General features: G+C 47.0%; 1 protein-coding gene across 2 annotated transcripts in view; it reads left to right on the top strand.

Moving 5' to 3' along the window:
• Positions 1 to 3,747: 3,747 nt before the first annotated feature.
• Positions 3,748 to 7,345, top strand: part of LOC144940684 (collagen alpha-1(XII) chain-like) — a 131,994-nt gene continuing 128,396 nt past the window's right edge. For both annotated transcript variants that reach the window (XR_013639157.1, XM_078866993.1), the window contains exon 1: positions 3,748 to 3,869. The gene's annotated coding sequence lies outside the window, so the exon portion shown is untranslated. The remainder of the gene's footprint in view (positions 3,870 to 7,345) is intronic.

Genomic DNA, 7,345 nt, shown 5'->3' with positions numbered 1-7,345 from the left:
TCCTGGAAATCCAAAACCGTCCAAAAGCTTGCTTGCTTAAACATGCCGTTTGATAATATTTGTCTGGGAAGTGTATACGTCAGTCAGTGGACTTAAACATGTTTTTCTTCTTCATAGGTGGAGACAACAGAGTGATGGTTAGATAACGCTGTTTATCAAATTGTAGGGTGTTATTACTGAGGCGCACACACAATTTGTTGGAGGCAACACGTTTAATAAACAATCTCACTGCTCACTGAGTCCTATCGTTAAGTGTGGCTATGCTGTCATAGACTATTCGCTATGTGTGTATGAGTTAGCGAAGCGAACAGGCCAGCTAACATCTACGTTGACTGACCCTCGATCCTCAGCTAAACTCCACGGCGAACGGCGAGCGAAGACCGAAGAGCTACGACCCCTTGAGTCGATCCCCACAACGAGCCTCGAATCCCCTCGGCGCTCCCCCTTTATCCCTTGGCCGCCGCCTCGCCCCGCCCTCGGACACGCCCCCTGCCGTATCAAGCCCGGAGCTCCCCGCTCCCGGTCATGTGTCCTTCAGCCCTCCAATGGAGGCTCCCGGCGCCCAGCGCCCCTCCAGCTCTGTGGCTGGCGCAACACACAAAGAGACCTTTAATTGTGTCTCTACACAATCCCTGGAGTGGGATACATGCCTCGACCGAGTCAGGTAACTTGGGCTACTTGCCCCCAAATGTAAAGCCGAGAAGTAGAGAGCGGGTCTCAGGTCTTCCTTCGCAATCAGATTCTTAAAACATCGGCAAGCTGGGTTCGGGAAACGTTTCTCCACCATTCACCACAGACAAATAAATCAGACTCTAAAAAAATCCCCATGAAATATAGATGGCATGCCTGGTAACTGTCTGGTCATCCTCACCTCGAAATAAAAATAAACATGGTTATGTTCCTTCTTTCATATAAAAGTAGCTGTTTTGTCTCTGAGCTGCAGCTGTGTCTGGAGGAAAGATGCACGTGACGTTGGCAGCGAGAGGTGCAGCAATGCATCGATTCGTCCGATCGATATCCGTTGCTGAGCTCGTGGATGCGTACGTGGGATTTGTACGATTCCATGCGTAAGAAGTTGTTTCCTTTTTGTAGAAATTTGTAGCTGCTGTATTTCGTTCCAACAACGCACCCCGCTTCTTTGACAATGTCCACAGCGATGCAGTCTGCATCCGGAGGAGCTCTCCCCGTCTGCATTATGTGAAGGGCAGAGAGTTTACTTCTTCCAAGTGTGACGCCTGGATCTTCCTCCTCATCATCTCAGAAACGGGGGTTGGTTCCTGCGGTATATCACTTGGTTTCTATATTTTTTTTCAGAGGTGGGACAAAGTCATTGTTATGCAAGTCCAAGTCGAGTTGCAAGTCATCAAATTCATGACTCGAGTCTGACTCGAGTCCAAGTCACATGACTCGAGTCCACATCTCATAGGTGGGACAAAGTCATTGTTATGCAAGTCCAAGTCGAGTCGCAAGTCATCAAATTCATGACTCGAGTCTGACTCGAGTCCAAGTCACATGACTCGAGTCCACACCTCTGTTTTTTTTTATATTACATTTCCATCGTGTTTTATGGACCTAATTTACAACTGTTTACCCATTCTCTATTCACATGGAGATGAATAGGAATAGGTAATAACATTTTGAGGGTAACTCAACCACAATAGCAAGTCGTGTTTAAGAAAGGTTTATTGGTCTACCATTGACCACGTCCAAACTATGAATCGGATTCTTCATAAACCTAACATATATATAGTTACCTGTATCCTTCGGCTGTGTTTGGACTTGTGAAAAAAAGGCATTTGACTGAAAAGGCATTTTAAATTAGTTGCGTTGGTTACTTGCCATGTACACGCGCACGCTGTTCAGGGCGACTTTGTGGAGGCTGGGGGTGGTAAGTAGGGGGGGCAGAACCCATTCAGAATGAGAATCAGAATGTTTATCGATACTGGAGGAATCCGATGAGCTATGAAGCTCTTTTTCACAGATGTCCAGTAGGGCCGGGTAAGAACGTCACAACCACAAACAGTACACATACGAATAAAATTGAACCATCCCCATCCTACCAAACAAAGCCCACTGAGGTATTAACTTAGTTTTCAGAAGCGACCTGGCCACAAATGATATCTCAACAAAGTGGTCCATCATTTGGACATTTATAGCACCAAAATAGTCTAAATACTTTCAATCGTCAGTGATGTTAGCCGTGGCATCACTGCTTACTCCCCCCATAAAGTTAACATGTTACAATACTCTTTGGACAAAAAAAAAACACGACTTCAGTTTTTTGTTAAACAATAAAACTATCAATAGCAACTTGAACAACAACTAAAACGTCACTGGCAGATGTTGCAGAGAAATGGTGTGTGTGTGTGCGCGCGCGTATATGCAGTAGCTGCTTGCTGCAAATGTGTTGTCCGGGCGTGTTTATTTTTTCGAAAGCGTTTGCAGTGCGAATGGCAGCGGCTGAAGGAAGGAGACGTTTAAACTTTCCAGAGAAAGACAAATGGCAACCGAGTGCAAGTGGTTTTAATTCGAAACCAAACAGTCATCTCGTGCCGTCTTCTTCCCTACTATTGTTTGCTGAGATTCATGGACATGGCAAGACGCGATCACTCACTCAATAGTCCCTAGTTTCTCACTTGTCTTCCCCCCCATTCCCGTTCAGTCGAATTGTGCTTTCGTGTTGCGAGAAGAAAAATCCATTTGGAATTATTGCAGAGCGGCGCGCTCCGTATTGTCTGAAAACTGCTGCGGAAGACATTTTTCACAGAACGACTCCAGAAAAAAAATATTTCAAGCGGCCTTTAAAAAAAGAATATTTTACACAATAGAGGTAGTACTCACCCATACACCCTGCTTTGATATTGTCTCTTGGAGTTGGAATGTCAAGTTAAAGGGCAAAAGCAAACGTATTGATTGTTTTTTTGTGGTCTGACTTGGACCATCAGCTCTTGAGAACCCCTGTTTATAATCACAGCGAGGATGAAATCCAACACTCGAACCCTCATTTCACGTGATACTTTGACAACCTAGAATAAGGGAGCCTCTAGAGCAAGTGGTTCTTAACCTTTACTGCAGCCTTGCACCCCTTTGGTTCTCAATCGTAAAAAATATATATATGTTAACACATATGTTTTGATATAAAAAAAGTAATTGTACTGACGTGCCCGTGCTTAATTTGAGTTTTCGATTATTTACCTTCTAAAAAAATAATCTGGCATGTCTCGCACCCCCAGAAAGGGCATCTCGCACACCCAGGAGGTGAGTGTGCCCCAGGTTAAGAAACCACTGCTCTAGGACCTCAGCATTGCACGCTCTCAATTGTCTCACTCTTTCCTAATTGTCCGCGGCCCCTTTGGCTTTCGAACTGACTCCCAAGGAGTTATTCTCTGAACCTCAGCAACCCTGCGGGTGCCATAGTGTGGTGTGGATCGCTAAGCCTTCGGCATTTCCTCCTTGAGCAGTCGTAACACACAGCGAGCTTTTTAAGCGCACTCACCACTGAGACTTCGAGCCTTACGTCATTTCATTTTTTTTTCTTCAAGGAGGGGAGGCAGATGGATCTGGGGAATGGGTGGGGAGGGTGTGGAAAGTGGGGGGAGGGGGGGTGTCTGTGTTTGGAGGAGAGTCGAGGGAGTCACAGAGAAGACGGTGGGTGGGAGGGAACGAAGGGTGGCCGTGTGTGTCGGGTGGGGGGTAGAGAGCGAGAGAGAGTGAGTTTGGAAACACTCAGCATCCCATAAATTTGACCTATTCATAAGCCGTCTTTGGAAAGAGCGAGAGAGAGACCCCTTCTGAACGGCCTAGACGCCACTAGCCCCGAGACCCATCGCCTGTCTCCTCACTCTGACTTCCACGCTCCACCACCCCGGGTAAGGAGAATGCGATGCCTGGCATTTTGCAATGTGAGTTAACAGTGGGTGTGTGCACGGAGATTCCCCAGCCTCGGCTGCCTCGAGGTGAGATGGCATCACCCCGAAGATGGGCAGTGGTAGGTGGTCGGTGGATATTAATGTTGCCCTAAGCGTGTATGAATTATTGTTTTAAAAATTATAATTATAAGACGCACTTTGCCCATCCACCCTTCTCCCCTGTGTCTTTTTTTTGTTAAAATTGCATTTGGGGATGCGACTTATAATCCGGCATGAACTCGCGTGAGTGACTGAGTGACCATATTTGTATAACTCTGTGGACACAAGCCGCGAGTTACTTTGGGGCGCGTCTTTCGGATAATCCGATAAGAGCACGGAGCGCCGTCCATAGAACAATGGGGGGACGTGAAGACGTCAGTCACTATTGATCAGCCATTTCTCCTGGATAGTTAAACGGGGGTTTATGTATTCTTTTTTTAACCTGGCCGTTACGGGCCGACTGGGTGATAAAAACTGAGTGTAGGTTTATGGGTCCTCTTAAAATATACATGTGCAGTACTGTATATGTTAGAGTGTTCGATATAATAGACCCCCTTCTGCCAGCAGTGGCATTGAGTTAACAATTGCAGGGCTGCGCCTTCATCTATTTTTATCTACTGTTATTCATTTTGCTTTTCTACGCAGCATACCCGCGCCAGGTACGTGTTAAGGTGGTGCTGTCGAAATGGATGCGAAGAGATTAACTTGAAAGCGTATACGTTTTATGCGGTCAAGAGACTTAAGTATATCGAATTCACAAAGCTTATACAGCTGCATCTCTTTTTTTTTCTCTCTCCCCACATCAGCATAGCATATAGATTACATCAGCTGAGTGCCTAGCGCTAACATGTGGGCGTGTTTACATAGCATAGTCTGTGGAGCTTCGTGTAAGCAAGCTGTTTGGTCACATAGAGTTTCTCCGAATGGTGTCATGTTAAACAGAAAAAAAAACAGGTCGGTGATTTCGTGAGCAAATGAGCGTCTAGGCAAGTGCTCCCCTCCTGCTCAGAGACGGCCTGAGCCAGTGGGTGGAAATTCCACATTCCTAGGACGACCGATTATATTATTAATCCGCCCCCCCCCCCCACAAGGTGGTACTTATTTTATCGACCCCCCACCCCGCACAGATTTTCCCCGTCCGCAACCAGGATTTGAACTTGCGCATCGCAATAGCGCTGAGCCACCTGGCCGGTCGATGTCACGGAAGGGCTTGAGCGATTTTAGTGACGGTGCAGAAAGGGCTGCTGCCCGCTCACTGTGTTGGCATCGGCGTCGCGCTCAACGGCAGGAGAAGAATTGCCGTGCGCGTGTGAGTGAGTGTGTACACGTGCGTGTATGTGTGAGTGAGTGTGTACACGCGTGTGTGAGTGAGTGAGTGTGTACACACGCGTGTGTGTGAGTGAGTGTGTACACGCGTGTGTGTGTGTGAGAGTGAGTGTGTACACACGCGTGTGTGTGTGTGAGTGTATACACACGTGCGCGTGTGTGTGTGTGAGTGTGTACACGTGTGTGTGTGTGAGTGTGTACACGCGCGTGTGTGTGTGTGAGTGAGTGGGGAGTGCGCTGCGCTATGAACCCGGCGACCCGAGTTCGATTCCCGCTCACGGCCAACACAGGTGACGATTATCTGAACCGATCTTGGGCCTCCTCCCCTAGGTCGTCTCAGCCTCAAATGAGCACCTGGTGCGGTGTGTAAACATCGCCACCGGGGAGACAAAGGCGGCCGGGCGTGGTGTTGGCCACCCACCCTCTCTTGTCCCGTGCCGGCCTCCATAGGTGCTCACTAACAGCACTTGCCCCAACAGTCTGTTAAGGCAATTACTGGGGATCTTTGTCTATGTTTAGCATGCGGATTACATGGATTTACACGGTTAAGTCTGACCCCTGCCCTGTGAGTGAAACGAATCGACGTTCCCCGGTGATAAATCTTAGGAGGGCACAAGTTTGAGGGCGGGTAAAAAAAACGGGTAGGTTTTCGAATGTCTTTAATTGTGAGCACCAATTGTACGGTTTTTATACCAAATGTCAGCTTCATAGCCCTTCCGTGGAACATCCTTGTACGAATTAGATGCGCAAGAAGCCGACTGTAAAATACATATATAATTTTGCCACGATCATCACCATCAGCCATGTTCAATCCACTGCTGGATTCAGGGACTTCTTCCCAAGTGGCCTCTGTATCACACGATCCAGCGATGCATAATCATGCTCAACCCAGGTCCGAATGAGCAGAACTCACAGTCGTGCATTTGTATAAAAACGATACACGTCTGTCAGTGCTCATCATCACTTGTCATTTCCGAGACTCCACGGGAAATTCCACAGTACTATGGCCGGCACTTATCTCTGGCGACGGTGGGACTGGATGCAGAATGTATGAAATGCACTTATCACAAATAGCTTTTCAAAGAGAACTTATCACAGGTGTGCAATGATTTGGTTTAACAAGGTTGCAAAGCTTTGGTTGTGCAATATTATCGAGGGTCAGATTAATGGGGTCGTAGGTGAGAGGGTGAGCACTTCTCGAAGTGTGCTGGGGTGCAATGTAATGCATGAGGCTGTAAATACAGAAGCGTGCCAAGCCTTGCTGTGCAGTATAAACGCTCATGCCAAGAATATCTTAACCACATCCTTTAAAATAAGATTAAGTTGAAAAAAACCCCGCTGTGGTAGTCGGACTTTAACCAAAATCATCCGCAATAGCGATGCATTTGATCTCATCAGCTCTGGAAAGCCAAGCAGAGTTTGAACCTGGATCGCGCTTTGCTTGGATGGGTGACCGCCACGCATCACAAAACGGATTTTGGGTTAGACCAGGGGGTCGGCAACGGAAAACACCAGTTGAGCCATTTTTGGTTTGTTCCGAATTTAATATCTCACGAGCCGCAATGCACTGTGGTGAATACGAAACGGTGATCCTTCTCTTTTTACACGCTTTCTTTTAACTCACTCTGTTGTTGTCGTTGTTGTATCCTCAAATATTGTAACTCAATTTTAACCCACTTCCCAATGTGGTATCGACTGCAAACTTGGTATACTTAAGTAATACTGATGACAATACTATATTCTATCATAAAAAAAAAATTAACATTCTTTTTTATTAGTTAGGTTTCGGCTTGGATTTAATTGTCCACGGTCAACTGACGTTGACTGTAATTGGCCACGGTCCATTACGCTATGGTAAGCTTCGGGGCCACTTCCTGGAGTCATGGAGTTCTGCCATTACTAGCACACAGGGGCGGTTTCTTCATTAGGGCGATTGGGCGACGCACCACCAATGTCATTCAACCACAGAGTCACGCTAGCCGTCACTGTGCCTCTGGATATAGTCCAATCAGCATCATGCTACGTTCTGTGGAGTACCGCCTCTTTTTGGGCGATTTCCCTCCAGCTGAGAATCGCCCCGAGTGGTCCCATAGACTTGCATTCAAAGATGT

Source organism: Lampetra fluviatilis, chromosome 23, assembly GCF_964198595.1.
Source record: "Lampetra fluviatilis chromosome 23, kcLamFluv1.1, whole genome shotgun sequence".
Classification (NCBI taxonomy): Eukaryota; Metazoa; Chordata; class Hyperoartia; order Petromyzontiformes; family Petromyzontidae; genus Lampetra; species Lampetra fluviatilis.
This window is presented reverse-complemented; position numbering and strand designations above follow the sequence as displayed.